The sequence below is a fragment of the Ranitomeya variabilis genome, chromosome 1 (assembly GCF_051348905.1).
Source record: "Ranitomeya variabilis isolate aRanVar5 chromosome 1, aRanVar5.hap1, whole genome shotgun sequence".
NCBI lineage: Eukaryota > Metazoa > Chordata > Amphibia > Anura > Dendrobatidae > Ranitomeya > Ranitomeya variabilis.
The window spans coordinates 1,134,922,975-1,134,943,387 of NC_135232.1; positions in this window are offsets into that span (position 1 = coordinate 1,134,922,975).

Sequence of the window (20,413 nt, forward strand, 5' to 3'; positions counted from 1 at the left end):
ATGGATCAGGAGTAAATTATTCGATCTCCCCTCTGACAAGAATTTCCAGCGTTCCTCATATGGTCAATTATCTTTTTTCAGAGACTTATCTAGAGCCACCATGAAAAAACGTAAAGACTTTGCACACATTACACAAGAGCTACGTAGGGCAGACTTTACATATTCGTGGTCCCCCTCCTCCACCCTTACAATAAAACTCTTGTCGGGTAGCGTCCATGTTACAAACCCAGTGGAAGGCCTATCCTTTCTACAGCATCATGGCCTCAATCCTCCGAGTATGTCCAGCCAACGTGTCCTTAAATCCTGTAAAGCATACAATGGTTCTGAATAAAATGTAGTTTTACCCTATATACATCTTCTCCTACTTACACAACACCGTTATACCCAATAAGTGTATTAATCCCCAAAGATTAGCCTTAATCCTGAGCCAAATATTTTTCCGCCCACATAGTCGCAGGACCATCTTTGATGTCTCCTGATTTAAGTTACTACACACCATACAATAAGCAAAAAAGGTACAATAGGCCTTCATATACTACTAACTACTAGTTAATAACTACCAGTTAATCACCATAGTATTAGATACTTACTTAATGACCCCTCAAACTACTACAATGCTTGTTATTTTACTGTGTTTATCTTACTCCACTGTATGATTGCCTATTTCCCTCCCCCCCCCTGTCAGGGGGTTGTCCCTTTCCTTCCTTCATTCCACATCCTCCCCCCCCCCCCTCCCTCATTTACCCTTACCTGTTAAAGTTAAAAATTCAATAAAATATTTTGAAAACAAAACAAGTACGGCAACTTGGGCTGAATGTCTTCCATTGGTCGAATCGCTAAGACTTATCAGGGTTCAGAAGAACAAATACGGCAACTTGGGCTGAACGTCTTCCACTGGTCGAACCACTAAGACTTATCAGGGTTCAGAAGAACAAGTATGGCAACTTGGGCTGAACGTCTTCCACTGATCGAACCACTAAGACTTATCAGGGTTCAGAAGAACAAGTACGGTAACTTGGGCTGAACATCGTATACTGGTCGAACCACTAAGATATCTTGAATTAAGAGTTGATCGCTTATCACATAGGGGTATTAACAACTTACCTTCAATCATTTCAATTTACATATTTAGTGAAAAATGAATAAAAATAGGAGAAAAAAAACAATGACTGACCAACAAATCCAAGCTCACACACGCATGGGAAAGGTGAGAAACAAGTTAGCTTTCTACTTACCAGTGGCATTTCTAATTATTCACCAAGGTTGTCCTGCACATATCGGGAGAACTGAGAAGCCCTTATTTCTTCACCACCTAACAACTGCCCAAGTATCCAGGATTTCTGCCTGTTGCTTTAAGGACTTCAAGTTGTTTGTCAAATGTACATAAGTTGTGTTGCACTGTATATATGTTTTATGTTGGAGGGCTGCTAGATGAAAGGTCATGGTCCTTGTGGCACTGCCAATGGGCAAAGTAATTAGAATCTTCTGGGTGAAAGCTACTATGGAAGTACGGAGAACTAGCTTTGTCCAAAAGTTTCCTGGTGCAGACTGGTGAGATGAGTCATGTGGTGCTAGAGTTGAATTCTAAGGGTTTATTCATGAGTAGGCATTCATACCTGTGAAGTTTAGAAGATACGCTCACTCTACTTGGAATAAGATGAGGTTGAAAAGTATTATATCTATCTTTGAACATTAAAGGAGTGGCTTATTAACTTTCTAATTTGTGGATACCTGTAAAAAGCAATCTTGGATGAGACTGAAAAGCTGTGTACATGTAGGTGGTAGACTAATGGCTGGTAGAAATGATGAGGAGGACTTTGTTGAGCTGAGTGCAACAGTCATGAATGAGTAATGTCTTGAGGAGAGGGCAGAACAACTGCTTTGAAAAATGGGACTTGGGGTGACTGCCATAAATGCTGGGAACAAACAAAATGAGCAGTAGTGGTCTTGGACACATAGAGTTGTGCCATGTACGAGGTAGGCCGGCATGTGTGCCATATTATTGACTTATTGGCTGGAGAGTATGATGGGGCTGTGGGACTTAACATCCATGTAAGCGAACCGGTATTGGCTTTGTGTAGGTTAGTTGCATCCTGTAGAAGAACTTGGAGGATCCCTTTGGTCTAGTAGTAACTAAAATGAAATCAGGTTGAACTGTAGTTCTTGGGTGAAGCCTTGTAGTACCATTCTGGACTGTAACTTATGGGGTAGTCAGTACATTTGTGGCATAGTAGGAGCTCATGATGTATTGGGGCAAGGTGGAGAGGCTAACCTACGCAGAGTGAGACTCTACAGGAACCATGTAACATCCACTTGTCCTACACACTTGGTGTCCTTCAGCTGTTATCTCCCATGCTTTAAGATCTCATATTTGTTCTCTTTATGCCACCATTAACCAACCATGCACCAATGAAAGCATTGTGGCAGCTGCGTTTCTTGAGGCTTTCATGCCATCAGTCATTGGACATTAAATGTGAGCAATTTCATCTATTACATTCCTAGCTGACCTTTCCAGTCAATTCTGAGCATTAATCCAGTGGCCACGTAATGCCTGAATATTGTTTAAAGCGCACGTAAAATCTCACTGATGTCAGTGCCTGGTTGATACATTGCAGGATTATCGCTCTGATCAATGGCTGCATTGCAGGGGTTACTCATTACTATGGATTTACTTTCCACTGTACATTAAAATAATAATTAATGCTTTGAAATACAATGTGTGGACGTCTCTTCAACGATTCTGAGTGAAGTTCATTTATGGGAAAGATCATAAAATAAGAGGCTATTGTAGTCAATCTTCATTGACATAAATTGGCTATCATATCAGCCTGGCAGTATTTATTTAGAGAATTACTCGGAGTTTCATAGAAAAGAAAAGTCCTTCACAGAATCTAGTCAGTAGAAAGCACTTACTGTATATAGTATTGCCTCAGAATCCTTCATCTACAATGAGACACATTCCAAGTATGAAGATTAAAATTATTCAACACTGAGCCACGATTTTACGTAAAGACCCAAATAATATATTTTTTTTACAGATAATAAAATTTAGTATTAGAACACTTCTTTCTTGTAAAACATACTGAAACTATTATACTACTGCCCATATGGGCATGAATAAAATTTCTATAATGCTGCCCCTATGTACAAGAATATAACTACTATAATACTGCTCTTTTGTGCAAGAATATAACTACTATAATACTGCTCCTATATACAAGTATATAACTACTATAATACTGCCCCTATGTACAAGAATATAACTACTATAATACTGCTCCTATGTACAAGAATATAACTACTATAATACTGCCCCTATGTACAGGAATATAACTACTATAATACTGCTCCTATATACAAGAATATAACTACTATAATACTGCTCCTATGTACAAGAATATAACTTCTATAATACTGCTCCTATGTACAAGAATATAACTACTATAATACTGCTTCTATGTACAAGAATATAACTACTATAATACTGCCCCTATGTACAAGAATATAACTACTATAATACTGCTCCTATGTGCAAGAATATAACTACTATAATACTGCTCCTATATACAAGTATATAACTACTATAATACTGCCCCTATGTACAACAATATAACTACTATAATACTGCTCCTATGTACAAGAATATAACTACTATAATACTGCCCCTATGTACAGGAATATAACTACTATAATACTGCTCCTATATACAAGAATATAACTACTATAATACTGCTCCTATGTACAAGAATATAACTACTATAATACTGCCCCTATGTACAGGAATATAACTACTATAATACTGCCCCTATGTACAATAATATAACTACTATAATACTGCCCCTATGTACAATAATATAACTACTATAATACTGCCCCTATGTACAGGAATATAACTACTATAATACTGCCCCTATGTACAATAATATAACTACTATAATACTGCTCCTATGTACAAGAATATAACTACTATAATACTGCTCCTATGTACAAGAATATAACTACTATAATACTGCTCCTATGTACAAGAATATAACTACTATAATACTGCTCCTATGTACCAGAATATAACTACTATAATACTGCCCCTATGTACAAGAATATAACTACTATAATACTGCTCCTATGTACAGGAATATAACTACTATAATACTGCCCCTATGTACAAGAATATAACTACTATAATACTGCCCCTATGTACAAGAATATAACTACTATAATACTGCCACCTATATACAAGAATATAACTACTATAATACTGCCTCTATGTACAAGAATATAACTACTATAATACTGCTCCTATGTACCAGAATATAACTACTATAATACTGCCCCTATGTACAAGAATATAACTACTATAATACTGCTCCTATGTACAAGAATATAACTACTATAATACTGCTCCTATGTACCAGAATATAACTACTATAATACTGCTCCTATGTACAAGAATATAACTACTATAATACTGCTCCTATGTACCAGAATATAACTACTATAATACTGCCCCTATGTACAAGAATATAACTACTATAATACTGCTCCTATATACAAGTATATAACTACTATAATACTGCTCCTATGTACAAGAATATAACTACTATAATACTGCCCCTATGTACAGGAATATAACTACTATAATACTGCCCCTATGTACAATAATATAACTACTATAATACTGCTCCTATGTACAAGAATATAACTACTATAATACTGCTCCTATGTACAAGAATATAACTACTATAATACTGCTCCTATGTACCAGAATATAACTACTATAATACTGCCCCTATGTACAAGAATATAACTACTATAATACTGCTCCTATGTAAAAGAATATAACTACTATAATACTGCTCCTATGTACAAGACTATAACTACTATAATACTGCCCCTATGTACAAGAATATAACTACTATAATACTGCTCCTATATACAAGAATATTACTACTATAATACCGCCCCTATGTACAAGAATATAACTACTATAATACTGCTCCCTATGTACAAGAATATAACTACTATAATACTGCCCCCTATGTGCAAGAATATAACTACTATAATACTGCCCCTATGTACAAGAATATAACTACTATAATACTGTCCCTATGTACAAGAATATAACTGCTATAATACTGTATCTGTCCTTTCAGGAAACATTTCAGAAGTCCCAGAGACATGTCAGAAGCCTTTATCAGTGGGTGTCTGGGTGCTAAGACTGCAAAGATCGCTCGAGTCAAGGCGTAAAAGTCCACATGAGTGCCAATGTCCTTCAAAACTAAAGACGGCTTTTAGACAAAATCACAGTTTGGTATAATAAATTGCTCTTTTATTTACTCATTTGTTCCGATTTAACACAGTTTTAAATCTGCCCAATTTTGCTCATATCTGTTATGATACTGGTGGAAACAGCTGGAATCCAAAGGTCGGGGGATCATGAGCAAGGAACAGCAAGTGTTAGTAGAAGTCCTTGGACGTAGCAATGGGAGTTGTGGAAACAATCCGCAGAGGGGCGGGAACAGTCTGGGTAAGACAGTTCTGGAGCTGGAGACTGGAACTACACTAATAACTAGACTCAATACTCAAAATCTGAGTGAGGGATCCATGGGGTTTCAGGTAGGCCCAAACAGGAAACAAAATGTCTTCCACAAGTTCAACATTGGCCATCTTACTAAAGGGCAATTGCAGGACTAAATAAGAGCCTCCAGTGGTAAGGAGTGGAAATGCAGTACAATTTAGCAAAGTGAATATTAGCAGCCACTAGTGGTCAATCCACAGAATGACAACATAATTCTGACAATATCACCCCCAAAAGAGCCCCTAATGGCTCTATTTAGGTACTATTTGAATAGTCCTGCTGTAGCTCCATAGCTGCTGGTAGATCATGCACTGTGCAGTTCCTATCAGCTGGCTTCTTGTCCGCATATCTCTGCTTTGCGAGGGTCTAGAACAGAGTTTATACTTGGAGAGATGGAGCCTCCTTCATTAGAGTGCAGACAATTTAAATTAGGAAGCTGAAGTCATGAAGTCAGTGGGTGTGATAGTAAGACAATCAATGTACTCCGGGATGGGGCTGTATGTACAGGAGAAGAATGATTTACTGCAGGGTATGGGTGTATATAAAGGGGCAGAGAGGAGTGATAAAGAATGGGACTGTACTGTATATAGAGGGGCTGAGAGGAAAGATGTGTGTTGGGGCTCTATACAGGAAGGTTAGAGTGATAGACAGCAGGATGGGGCTGTATATAGAGAGTCTGAGAATTGTGATATAGTGCAATATAAGATTGTTTATAGAAGTGCTGATATGCTGCAGGGTGGAAATGTGTATAGAGGAGAGGAATAACATACTGCATGATAGAACTGTGTATAAAGGGGCATAGAGGAGTGATGAACTGAAGTATGGGACTGTATATAGAGGGGCTAAGAGGAAAGATATCTGTAGGATGGGGCTGTATACAGGAAGTTAAGAGTGATATACAGCAGGATGGGGCTGTGTTTAGAGAGGCTGAAATGCATGGTATACTGCTGGATTGGGATGTATATAAAGGGTCTAAAAGTGATATACTGCAGATAGGATTCTTTATAGAAGGGACGAAAGGAGTGATATGCTGCAGGATGGGGATGAGTATATAGGAGAGGAGTGATGTACTGGAGAACAGGGCTGTGTATAGAAGCATTAAGAAGAGTAATATACTGCTGGATGGAGCGGTGTATAGAGGAGCTGAGAAGAGATATACTGCAGGATGTACAGATGGGCTGAGAGGAGTGATATACTTCAGGAAAGAGCTGTGTATAGAGGGGCTGAGAAGAGTTGAGCTGTGTGTGTTGCCTGTTGCTGAGAGAAACTCCAAATACTGCTCTATTGATGCATATGACAGAAGATAATCATATGCCATATGCATCAACAGAGCATCATTTGGAGTTTAACATGACTGATTTGTCAGTAGCAGACAAGAAACAGTTCTACTTTGCACTTCCTAGATATTACAAGTTCATTGTGGACAAGTGGAGGAGACTTGAGCTCTGAGAGAAACTAGCTAATAATGTAAAACTTCATAGACAGTTTTACTGATGTAGATGGCAGAACATAAAATTGTCCAGCCAGGGTCCTGTACAGGAGCAGACAGGTGCACAGAAGCATAAAGTGAATTCTACACTTAGATTAGCCTAATGATAACAGAGGTGACACGAATCAGCAGCACACAGGAAACAGAGGGAGGTGTCTGCAGCACTGAGGATAAGCAAGTACTGCTGTGAAATGTAGATTTAGCAATGTAAGAATAGGACCACTCATCTGTAAATCAACAAGTAAGCATTTTCTGTGCTTTGTGAAAAATAGTACAATTATTGGAATAACCCTTTAAGTCCTTCCTCATTTTCGGAGGAGAGCAGCACTTGGTTGAATATTTGTATATCCTTCATTTTAACAACAAGTGTCAGTCGTAGCACCTGAACCTCCATTGGTTGAAAGTTGTCAAATTTATTTGACTTGTCAAAAGTTTTTTAAAATCAACTGTAGTTCTGAAACCAGTTAAGTGGGTGAGCGGACTAAGGTCAGCAGAGATGTATGAGTGGTACAAGGTCTACAGGAACAAAAGAGCGCTCCAAGGTCAGCAGAGGTGGGTGAGCGCTCCAAGGTCAGCAAAGGTGGATAAGCGCTTCAAGGTCAGCAGAGGTGGGTGAGTTCTCCAAGGTCAGCAGAGGTGGGTGAGTGCTCCAAGGTCAGCAGAGGAGGGCGAGTTCTCCAAGGTCAGCAGAGGTGGGTGAGCGCTCCAAGGTCAGCAAAGGTGGATAAGCGCTTCAAGGTCAGCAGAGGTGGGTGAGTTCTCCAAGGTCAGCTGAGGTGGGTGAGTGCTCCAAGGTCAGCAGAGGAGGGCGAGTTCTCCAAGGTCAGCAGAGGTGGGTGAGCGCTCCAAGGTCAGCAAAGGTGGATAAGCGCTTCAAGGTCAGCAGAGGTGGGTGAGTTCTCCAAGGTCAGCAGAGGTGGGTGAGTGCTCCAAGGTCAGCAGAGGAGGGCGAGTGCTCCAAGGTCAGCAGAGGAGGGTGAGTGCTCCAAGGTCAGCAGAGGTGGATAGGCGCCTCAAGGTCAGCAGAGGTGGGTGAGCGCTCTAAGGTCAGCAGAGGTGGATAGGCGCTTCAAGGTCAGCAGAGGTGGGTGAGCACTCCAATGTCAGCTGAGGTGGGTGAGCGCTTCAAGGTCAGCAGAGGTGGGTGAGCGCTTCAAGGTCAGCAGAGGTGGGTGAGCACTCCAATGTCAGCAGAGGTGGGTGAGCACTTCAAGGTCAGCAGAGGTGGGTGAGCACTCCAATGTCAGCAAAGGTGGGTGAGCGCTTCAAGATCAGCAGAGGTGGTGAGTGCTCCAAGGTCAGCAGAGGTGGGTGAGCGCTCCAAGGTCAGCTGAGGTGGGTGAGCGCTTCAAGGTCAGCAGAGGTGGGTAAATGCTCCAAGATCAGCAGAGGTGGGTGAGCTCTCTCAGGTCAGCAGAGGTGGGTAAGCAGACAAAGGTCAGCAGAGGTGGGTGAGCACTCCAAGTTCATCGGAGATGGGTGAGCGGTCCATAGTCAGCAGAGGTGGGTGAGCACTCCAAGTTCATCGGAGATGGGTGAGCGGTCCATAGTCAGCAGAGGTGGGTGAGCACTCCAAGGTCAGCAGAGATGTGTGAGTGCTCCAAGGTCAGCAGAAGTGGGTGTGCGCTCCAAGGTCAACAGAGTGTAACAATTATAGTGGAACACCCAGGCATCTCTTGGCTTGAGACAAATAAGCAGCAGAACCAAGTATAGTGATAAGTCTGTATTATTAAAAAACAAACACTGGTGCAATGTGTGAGCAAGTTCAAAACACAGCAAATAAGGTGAAAACAGGATAAGTTCCTTTCAGCTCTGCTGCAGGCAAAGTCTTATGGGCGTAGCACTTTCTGGGGAAATGCAGATGATAAGACACAGTTCAAACCAGGGCTGGCAGTACTAGCACAGAGTCCAGAAGCAGTGCAGAGCTACGAGTCCAGAAACAGTCAGATAAACTAGCAGTGGAAACCAAACAAGATTAGCTGTAGCAGGATGAGCTTACATGTCCCAGCAGGCAGGAGAAGAATGCAGAGTAAAGCAGCAGAACCTCTGAGAGCTGAGAAGGTTTGCTGAATAGGCGGAGCCGGAGTATCTGGAGAGGGGAAGTCTCTTGCAGCACAAGCCATGGATTCAGGCAGAATACACAAGCAAGGAGTAGGAGGCAAGCCAGGCTTATAAAGACAGGGAAGTCAGATCACATGAGCAGATTTGAGGCAGCAGACGCCATCTTGGAAAATGGCAATAATACATCACAAATGAACAAGGAATCCAGAGTCCTTACACAGAGATGGATAAGAGCTCCAAGGTCAGCAGAGGTGGGTGAGTGCTCCAAGGTCAGCAGAGGTGGGTGAGTGCTCCAAGGTCAGCAGAAGTGGGTGAGTGCTCCAAGGTCAGCAGAGGTGGATAAGCGCTCTAAGGTCAGCAGAGGTGGGTGAGCGCTCCGTGGTCAGTAGAGGTGGGCAAGTGCTCCAAGGTCAGCAGAGGTGGGTGAGCACTCCAAGGTCAGCAGAGGTGGATGAGCACTCCATGGTCAGCAGAGGTGGGTGAGCGCTCAAAAGTCAGCAGAGGTGGGTGAACGCTACAAGATGAGCAGAGGTGGGTGAGCACTCCCAGGTCAGCAGAGGTGGGTAAGCTTACCATGGTCTGAAGAGGTGGGTGAGCACTTCAAGGTCAGCAGAGGTGGGTGAGCACTCCCAGGTCAGCAGAGGTGGGTAAGCGGACCAAGAGGTCAGCATAGGTGGGTGAGCGCTCCAAGGTCAGCAGAGGTGGGTGAGCACTCCAAGGTCAGCAGAGGTGGGTGAGCGCTCCACGTTAATCGAAGGTAGATAAGCGCTCCAAAGTTAGCAGAGATGTTTGAGCGCTCCAAGATTAGCAGAGGTGGGTGAGTGCTTCAAGGTCAGCAGAGGTGAGTGAGTGGACCAAGGTCAGCCAAGATGGGTGAGGGGTCCAAGGTCACCAGAGGTGGGTGAGTAGACCAAGGTCAGCAGAGGTGGGTGAGTGGACCAAGGTCAGCAAAGATGGGTAAACGGTCCAAGGTCAGCAAAGGTAGGTGATCGCTCCAAGATCAGTAGAGGTGGGTGAGCACTTTAAGGTCATCAGAGGTGGGTAAGTGGACCAAGGTCAGCCAAGATGGTTGAGGGGTCCAAGGTCATCAGAGGTGGGTGAGTAGACCAAGGTCAGCAGAGGTTGGTGAGTGGACCAAGGTCAGCAGAGATGGGTGAGCGGTCCGAGGTCAGCAGAGATGGGTGAGTGCTCCAAAGTTAGCAGGGTTGCACAGGTGAGATGTTGAGCTCCCTCCACATCTGTGAGCCGTTTATCCAGGGCACACTTATATCTTTACCTTGTGTTTTATTCATTCTCATTATACTTCCTGACAGTAGATTTCTGATTTTGTGCTGTGTCCCAGACTTCTAAAAACAGCCCGTCAGCACTGATAATATTATAGTGTAAAAGCGGAATGATCAAACCCCTGGATGATCAGAAGCCCTTCTCCTAGAGTAATGCGCTGTGACATTAACTCTTTCATGTGTGTGCAAATCACATCCCTCCAATAGAGACCCGTCAACTTCAGGAGCTTATGCCGAGAATGGAATCTAAACTGAATGATATACATGGAATTCTACCCAGGAGGATTCATGTTCTGGCCGGGCAGGTGTCAGCAGAAATACTCAGATTAGTCAGCTCCGTTCTTGCAAATAAACAAATCCACATCAACTTATACAAATGCAAATGCTGAACTAAAGTCATCCAGTCGTGCCCCGCTGTTATGACCCCAATGGCGAGGGTCTCAGAGGTACGTGGAAGTCTGCAGAATACAAAAATCCAGCTCATAGGGCAGTGGTAACTGGGTTGACCATATATCTACTCCTAACGCCAACACTAGAAGTAGCCGGGGATCATTCCTACGTTGATTCTAGATGACACGCTCCAGCCGGAGAATCTAGCTACCCCTAGTAGAGGAAAACAAAAGACCTTTCTTGCCTCCAGAGAAGGGGACCCCAAAGCTGGATAGAAGCCCCCCACAAATAATAACGGTGAGGTAAGAGGAAATGACAAACACAGAAATGAACCAGGTTTAGCACAGAGAGGCCCGCTTACTGATAGCAGAATAAAGAAAGGTAACTTATATGGTCAACAAAAACCCTATCAAAATCCACACTGGAAATTCAAGAACCCCCGAACCGTCTAACGGTCCGGGGGGAGAACACCAGCCCCCTAGAGCTTCCAGCAAAGGTCAGGATATAGATTTGGAACAAGCTGGACAAAAATACAAAACCAAAACAAATAGCAAAAAGCAAAAGGCAGACTTAGCTGATATAACTGGAACCAGGATCAGTAGACAAGAGCACAGCAGACTAGCTCTGATAACTACGTTGCCAGGCATTGAACTGAAGGTCTAGGGAGCTTATATAGCAACACCCCTAACTAACGACCCAGGTGCGGATAAAAGGAATGACAGAAAAACCAGAGTCAAAAAACTAGTAACCACTAGAGGGAGCAAAAAGCAAATTCACAACAGTACCCCCCCCTTAGTGAGGGGTCACCGAACCCTCACCACGACCACCAGGGCGATCAGGATGAGCGGCATGAAAGGCACAAACTAAATCGGCCGCATGAACATCAGAGGCGACCACCCAGGAATTATCCTCCTGACCATAGCCCTTCCACTTGACCAGGTACTGAAGCCTCCGCCTGGAGAGGCGAGAATCCAAGATCTTCTCCACCACGTATTCCAACTCGCCCTCAACCAACACCGGAGCAGGAGGCTCAGCAGAAGGAACTACAGGCACAATGTACCGCCGCAACAAGGACCTATGAAATACATTGTGAATAGCAAACGACACAGGAAGATCCAGACGAAAAGATACAGGATTAAGGATTTCCAATATCTTGTAAGGCCCAATAAAACGAGGTTTAAATTTGGGAGAGGAGACCTTCATAGGAACAAAGCGGGAAGAAAGCCATACCAAATCCCCAACGCGTAGTCGGGGACCCACACCGCGGCGGCGGTTGGCAAAGCGCTGAGCCCTCTCCTGTGACAACTTCAAGTTGTCCACCACATGATTCCAGATCCGCTGCAACCTATCTACCACAGAATCCACCCCAGGACAGTCAGAAGGCTCCACATGACCCGAAGAAAAGCGAGGATGGAAACCAGAGTTGCAGAAAAAAGGCGAAACCAAGGTGGCGGAACTAGCCCGATTATTAAGGGCAAACTCAGCCAACGGCAAGAATGTCACCCAATCGTCCTGATCAGCAGAGACAAAACACCTCAAATAAGCCTCCAAAGTCTGATTGGTTCGCTCCGTCTGTCCATTAGTCTGAGGATGGAAAGCAGACGAAAACGACAAATCAATGCCCATCCTACTACAAAAGGATCGCCAGAACCTAGAAACGAACTGGGATCCTCTGTCTGACACAATATTCTCAGGGATGCCGTGCAAACGAACCACGTTCTGGAAAAACACAGGAACCAGATCGGAAGAGGAAGGCAGCTTAGGCAAAGGAACCAAATGGACCATCTTGGAGAAGCGATCACATATCACCCAGATAACGGACATGCCCTGAGATAGCGGAAGATCAGAAATGAAATCCATGGAGATATGTGTCCAAGGTCTCTTCGGGACAGGCAAGGGCAAGAGCAAACCGCTGGCATGAGAACAGCAAGGCTTAGCTCGAGCACAAGTCCCACAGGACTGCACAAATGACCGCACATCCCTTGACAAGGAAGGCCACCAAAAGGACCTGGCCACCAGATCTCTGGTGCCAAAAATTCCCGGGTGACCTGCCAACACCGAGGAATGAACCTCGGAAATGACTCTGCTGGTCCATTTATCCGGGACAAACAGTCTGTCAGGTGGACAAGACTCAGGCCTATCAGCCTGAAATCTCTGCAACACACGTCGCAGATCCGGAGAAATAGCTGACAAGATAACTCCATCTTTAAGAATACCAACAGGATCAGCGACTCCAGGAGCATCAGGCACAAAGCTCCTAGAAAGAGCATCGGCCTTCACATTCTTTGAACCTGGTAAATACGAGACAACAAAATCAAAGCGGGAGAAAAACAATGACCAGCGGGCCTGTCTCGGATTAAGGCGTTTAGCAGACTCGAGATACATCAGATTTTTGTGATCAGTCAAGACCACCACACGATGCTTAGCACCCTCGAGCCAATGACGCCACTCCTCAAATGCCCATTTCATGGCCAACAACTCCCGATTGCCCACATCATAATTTCGCTCGGCAGGCGAAAACTTCCTGGAGAAAAAGGCACAAGGTTTCATAACAGAGCAACCAGGGCCTCTCTGCGACAAAACGGCCCCTGCTCCAATCTCTGAAGCATCCACCTCAACCTGAAAGGGAAGTGAGACATCGGGCTGGCACAAAACAGGCGCCGAAGTAAACCGGCGCTTCAACTCCTGGAAAGCCTCCACGGCAGCAGGAGCCCAGTTAGCTACATCGGAGCCCTTCTTGGTCATATCCGTCAACGGTTTCACAATGCTAGAAAAATTAGCGATAAAACGACGGTAGAAGTTAGCGAAACCCAAGAACTTCTGAAGACTCTTAACCGACGAGGGCTGAGTCCAATCAAGAATAGCTCGGACCTTGACTGGGTCCATCTCCACAGCAGAAGGGGAAAAAATGAACCCCAAAAAGGGAACCTTCTGTACACCAAAGAGACACTTTGAGCCCTTGACAAACAAAGAATTTTCACGCAAAATTTTAAAGACCAACCTGACCTGCTCCACATGCGAATCCCAATCATCAGAAAAAACCAAAATATCATCCAGATAAACAATCAAAAATTTATCCAGATACTTCCGGAAAATGTCATGCATAAAGGACTGAAAAACTGAAGGCGCATTGGAGAGCCCAAAAGGCATCACCAAGTACTCAAAATGACCTTCGGGCGTATTGAATGCGGTTTTCCATTCATCACCTTGCTTAATGCGCACAAGGTTGTACGCACCACGAAGGTCTATCTTGGTGAACCACTTGGCACCTTAAATCCGGGCAAACAAGTCCGACAACAGAGGCAAAGGATACTGAAATTTGACAGTGATCTTATTTAAAAGCCGATAATCAATACAAGGTTTCAAAGATCCGTCCTTTTTTGCCACAAAAAAGAATCCCGCACCAAGGGGGGAAGAAGACGGACGAATATGTCCTTTCTCCAGAGACTCCTTGATATATGAACGCATAGCGGTATGTTCAGGTACCGACAGATTAAACAGTCTTCCCTTAGGAAACTTACTGCCTGGGATCAAATCTATAGCACAGTCACAGTCCCTATGAGGAGGCAGTGCACTGGACTCAGACTCACTGAAGACATCCTGATAATCAGACAAATACTCCGGAACTTCCGAAGGCGTAGAAGAAGCAATAGACACAGGCAGGGAATCCCCATGAATACCACGACAGCCCCAACTTGAGACTGACATAGCCTTCCAGTCCAGGACTGGATTATGGGTCTGTAACCATGGCAGCCCTAAAACAACCAAATCATGCATTTTATGTAAAACCAGGAAACGTATCACCTCGCGGTGTTCAGGAGTCATGCACATGATAACCTGTGTCCAATACTGCGGTTTATTTGCTGCCAATGGCGTAGCATCAATACCCCTAAGAGGAATAGGATTTTCTAATGGTTCAAGAGTAAAACCACAGTGCTTAGCAAATGAGAGATCCATGAGACTCAGGGCAGCACCTGAATCTACAAACGCCATGACAGGATAAGACGACAGTGAGCAAATCAAAGTTACAGACAGAATAAATTTAGGTTGCAAATTACCAACGGTGACAGGACTAACAACCTTAGCTATACGTTTAGAGCATGCTGAGATAACATGTGTAGAATCACCACAGTAGTAGCACAAGCCATTCCGGCGTCTATGAATTTTCCGCTCATTTCTAGTCAGGATTCTATCACATTGCATTAAATCAGGTGTCTGTTCAGACAACACCATGAGGGAATTTGCGGTTTTTCTATCACATTGCACCGAATTAGGTGTCTGTTCAGACAACACCATGAGGGAATTTGCGGTTTTGCGCTCCCGCAACCGCCGGTCAATTTGAATAGCCAGTGCCATAGTATCATTGAGACCTGTGGGAATGGGAAAACCCACCATAACATTCTTAATGGCTTCAGATAGGCCATTTCTAAAATTAGCGGCCAGTGCACACTCGTTCCAATGTGTCAGCACGGACCATTTCCGAAATTTTTGGCAATACACTTCAGCCTCGTCCTGCCCCTGAAACATAGCCAGCAAGGCCTTTTCTGCCTGAATCTCAAGATTGGGTTCCTCATAAAGTAAACCGAGCGCCAGAAAAAACGCATCAATATCAGCCAATGCCGGATCTCCTGGCGCCAGCGAAAAAGCCCAATCCTGAGGGTCGCCCCGTAAGAACGAAATAACTATTTTTACTTGCTGAGCAGAGTCTCCAGATGAACAGGGTCTCAGGGACAAAAACAATTTACAATTATTCACAAAATTCCTAAACTTAAACCTGTCTCCGGAAAACAGTTCAGGAATCGGTATTTTAGGTTCTGACCTAGGATTTCTGATAACATAGTCTTGTATGCCCTGCACACGAGTAGCCAGCTGGTCCACACTTGTAATCAAGGTCTGGACATTCATGTCTGCAGCAAGCATAGCCACTCTGAGGTAAAGGGGAAGAAGAAAAAAAAAAAAAAACTCAGAATCTTCTTTCTTATAATCCCTCTTCTGCAACGCATTAAACATTTAATACTGGCCTGGCAAACTGTTATGACCCCAATGGCGAGGGTCTCAGAGGTACGTGGAAGTCTGCAGAATACAAAAATCCAGCTCATAGGGCAGTGGTAACTGGGTTGACCATATATCTACTCCTAACGCCAACACTAGAAGTAGCCGGGGATCATTCCTACGTTGATTCTAGATGACACGCTCCAGCCGGAGAATCTAGCTACCCCTAGTAGAGGAAAACAAAAGACCTTTCTTGCCTCCAGAGAAGGGGACCCCAAAGCTGGATAGAAGCCCCCCACAAATAATAACGGTGAGGTAAGAGGAAATGACAAACACAGAAATGAACCAGGTTTAGCACAGAGAGGCCCGCTTACTGATAGCAGAATAAAGAAAGGTAACTTATATGGTCAACAAAAACCCTATCAAAATCCACACTGGAAATTCAAGAACCCCCGAACCGTCTAACGGTCCGGGGGGAGAACACCAGCCCCCTAGAGCTTCCAGCAAAGGTCAGGATATAGATTTGGAACAAGCTGGACAAAAATACAAAACCAAAACAAATAGCAAAAAGCAAAAGGCAGACTTAGCTGATATAACTGGAACCAGGATCAGTAGACAAGAGCACAGCAGACTAGCTCTGATAACTACGTTGCCAGGCATTGAACTGAAGGTCTAGGGAGCTTATATAGCAACACCCCTAACTAACGACCCAGGTGCGGATAAAAGGAATGACAGAAAAACCAGAGTCAAAAAACTAGTAACCACTAGAGGGAGCAAAAAGCAAATTCACAACACCCCGCCACCCAAGCGGGAGATTCCACTACACCGCAGGATTGGTGATGAATGTTTGATCGCTGCTTGTTTTACTGCCATGTTGCCTTGTTTGTCAGGTTGGTGTACTATGGTGCACAGTAGTGCCCCTCTTCCCTGGGTGGGGGAAGAAAACAGATGGAGGGCTAACTCAGGAGATAAGGCAAGGGTGGAGGCCCCGGCATTTTCACCTTTAAAAGTACTCCGGGGAATAGGGCGAGCTAGGGCGCCCCCTAGTGTTAGGGACAGGGAAGCAGCCCCTGGTCCCGGGTCAACCGACACCTGAGTTTTGACAACAGATGGACAATTACTCAAAACATCCTGCGAAAGCAAAGAAGTGGAATATTCTGCAATGGCCAAGTCATCTCCAGATCTCAGTCTAGGGAGCCGCATTTCACAGGCTAAAGATAAACTTGAGTCAGAAAGATCCACAAACAAGTGAGAACTGAAGTCATCTGCAGTAAAGACTCACACAGGAGGACACCAGCAATGGTGATGGCAATGGCCTCCAAACTTCAGGCTGTTATTGCTGCAAAGGATTCTCTACAACACAGGGTGAATATATTTGACACATGACGATGGCACCTCCCGGGATCTCACTTTCAAATGTATCGGCATCTTGGCTGTTACTACAGTTGTAAGCAATGGAGAAAGAGGGAGCCGACCACTCCTGACCCCATAATTCTCCCTCTGTGTCTGTTGTCTTGGGACAATGAGCACAATGACATCACTAGTTTGCATCCGCTGTACCGAGCAGTGCAGAGCTTCAGAGCACTCACTGCCAAGACCGAAGCATAGGAGGAACAAGGATGTGTCTAATTATCTTTTTTAAATGAGGGTCAGATTATTCTGTACGGAGGACTGTGTGGAGCCATTATACTGTAAGGCAATGTGAATCCTATTATACTGTATAGAGGACTGTGTGGGGCCCATTATACTGTATGGAGGACTACGTTTCGCCCATTGTATTACATGGAGGACTATGCGGACCAATTATACTGTATGGAGGGCTATGTGGGGCCCATTATACTGCATGGAGGACTATGCGGGGCCAATTATACTGCATGGAGGACTATTGGGGCCCATTATGCTGCATAGAGAACTATGTGGGGCCATTTATACTGCATGGAGGACTATGTGGGGCCCATTATTCTGTATGGAGGGCTATGTGGGGCCCATTATACTGTATGGAGGACTATGTGGGGCCAGTTATACTGCATGGGGCCAATTATACTGTATGGAGGACTATGTGGGGATCACTGATAGGTCACCATATTTTTGCAGGGGGGGTTAACGGGAGTACAGTAGGACATTGGACATGACGAAGGGTCATCGTAACATACGTGTGGAGGGTACTGTGTAGGAATTCATTGTGGGGGTATTTTACTGTGTTTGGGGTCACTTTTGTTGGCATAATACTTTATTACCTGTATTATTTATTAATTCAGGGGTTTTTATCCTTTGTTATTACATATTTACTTTAGGCCTTTGGGCCATATACATTTTTATGCTCTTGCCCCATTTGTGATTATATGTTTATTTTATTCTAAGATCTATTAATTAAAATGTACTTTGCTCTTGGGACACCCCTCTAAGTTTGTTTCCATGCTAAAAGGGTTATCATTACATTTGATGGTAATGAAAAGCTTCCTCAATCGTAGACATTTTTTTAAAATAAATATCGAGATCGGCTTTGTCCAAGTTTTTAATTTTGGCCCCCTGTGTATATGAGTTTTACATCCTTATTCTTCAAAGTATTAAAAATGGTCATTTTATTTATAGAAAAGCTAATTTGTCAAATTACTTCTCAACCTCTAAAATGAGGAGGCTTTTAGGAAAATGGCTGCAATTCTTAAAGGTTTCACAGGATATTTTTGTACGACATCTTTAATTGAACCTGAAAGTCTCCACTTCATTTGGATCTCAGCGGTTATATTCCATAAAATGAATGCCAAATTGAAAACGAAAAAGAAAAATTGAGAAATGCCGGAATTGATCGTCCCCTAAAAAATATGCAATAAAAAGCAGGTACCCCAAAATGGTATAAATAAAAATGTCAGCTCGACATACAAGAAAAAAAAGCAGCTCACACAGGTCCGTAGATGGAAAAAAAAGCACAAACATTCAGATCTCAAAAAACAAATTTTGCTAATGATGCCATTTTAAAAAAAAATTCAAAATTTTTCATAATCACTGAAATATTTTAAAAAATCTTACACGTTTGGCATTTGTGTAATCGTATTGAACAGGACAATCATTTTTACCTCCCCCAAAAAATGAATGCCATAAAAGCAAAATACCAAAAAAAACAATAACGGATTTTCCTATTTTTTTTAATCATTTTACAATACTTGGAATTTTTTACCCGTTTTTCAGTACATTGAATATTAAAATGAACGGTGTCATTAAAGAACCGAAAAAAACAAGCTATGGCGATGGAAAAGTAGAAAAATTATGGATCTTAAAAAAGATTTAAAAAATAATGAAAGCGTCAAAAATGAAAAAAAAAATTGCCTGGTCCTTAAGAGGTTAAAGAGTGTGATGAGTATTTTTACTTATTTATTCCTTCCTGTTCAGGCATTAAATATATAATGTGGATTTATGCTGCAATCTTCCGATTTTATAATATAAAACCGTTATTCCAGCGCTGAGCTCGGCTCGTTCTCTTCCCGGGGGGTTTTCTTTGTTGGTCAAGTGTAGATAATACACAAGATGTATGTGAAGGGTGACTTCTGCCATCCGGGGAGCGCAGGTAATGGATGCACACGGCGTCTATTTATTTGTATCTACAGTGTTCGTATTGACAAGTATTTAACCAATGTAATGAAGTGTAACCACCTCCTCATTACATGGCACTTTCCGGACGCAGCTGATTACATTCTGCAGGGAGACGCCACTGACTGTTGGGAGGGGGGGGACTTTTTTTGTTTGTGTGTTTAGCTGCTTCACCTGTGTTCAATGCACTTATGGTCCTAACATTAATATTTAAAAGCGGACTTTACGCAGCGAGGAAATGGAGGGAAGTCAATTAAAGCGACTTGACACAAAGCGTAGGTTCTCGAATGTGCAGCTGTAGTGCGGGGAGCAACAGGGGCGCCAGAGGAGTCTCACTTATTGTAAAGCCAGCAGTTTTATTAAAAGAACACAAACAATTAGCCACAAAATTAAAATATATTCCTTAAAGACCTGTAAGAAGCAGTCATTTTTTGCTTCTATTTTATTCCCGCTGTTCCCCTGAGCTTTTCGCTTTTTGTTTCTTTTAAATCCGCCATACGGTTCAAGCGATATGGGATTTTTTATGTTTTATGGTCTTTACTAAGTGGGCGTGGCTCACAGGGTAATTATGCAGAGCAGCCTTAAGGCCCACCCCTGAGCATCCTCGGAGCACCACCCTCTAGGAAAAGACCATAAAACTTATCACTAAATAAAAGTTTAGATTTCTCTGGAACTGTATGGCAGATTTAAAAGAAATAAAAAACGTAAAACTCAGGGGAACAGCGGAAATAAAGTAAGAGCAAAAACTGTCTGCCTTTTAGCTGGTGATGGGAAATCTTTAAGGGAGAATGTGCTGGAATATATTTTAGTTTTCTGGGTTCCTGGAAGTAAACTGCTGAGTTTATAATAAGTGAGACTTCTCTGGCGCAGTAACTCTAGGTGACTGCAGAATGCTGAATTATGACAGTATATGCAGGATTAAGACAAGACCAAAAAATGCTGCAAACTAACAAGCAGTGAGGGAAATTAGACTTGTTTAAAGGGAACCTGTCACCCGATTCATGTCTCCAAAACCACAGTCGGCACCAATCAGAGCCT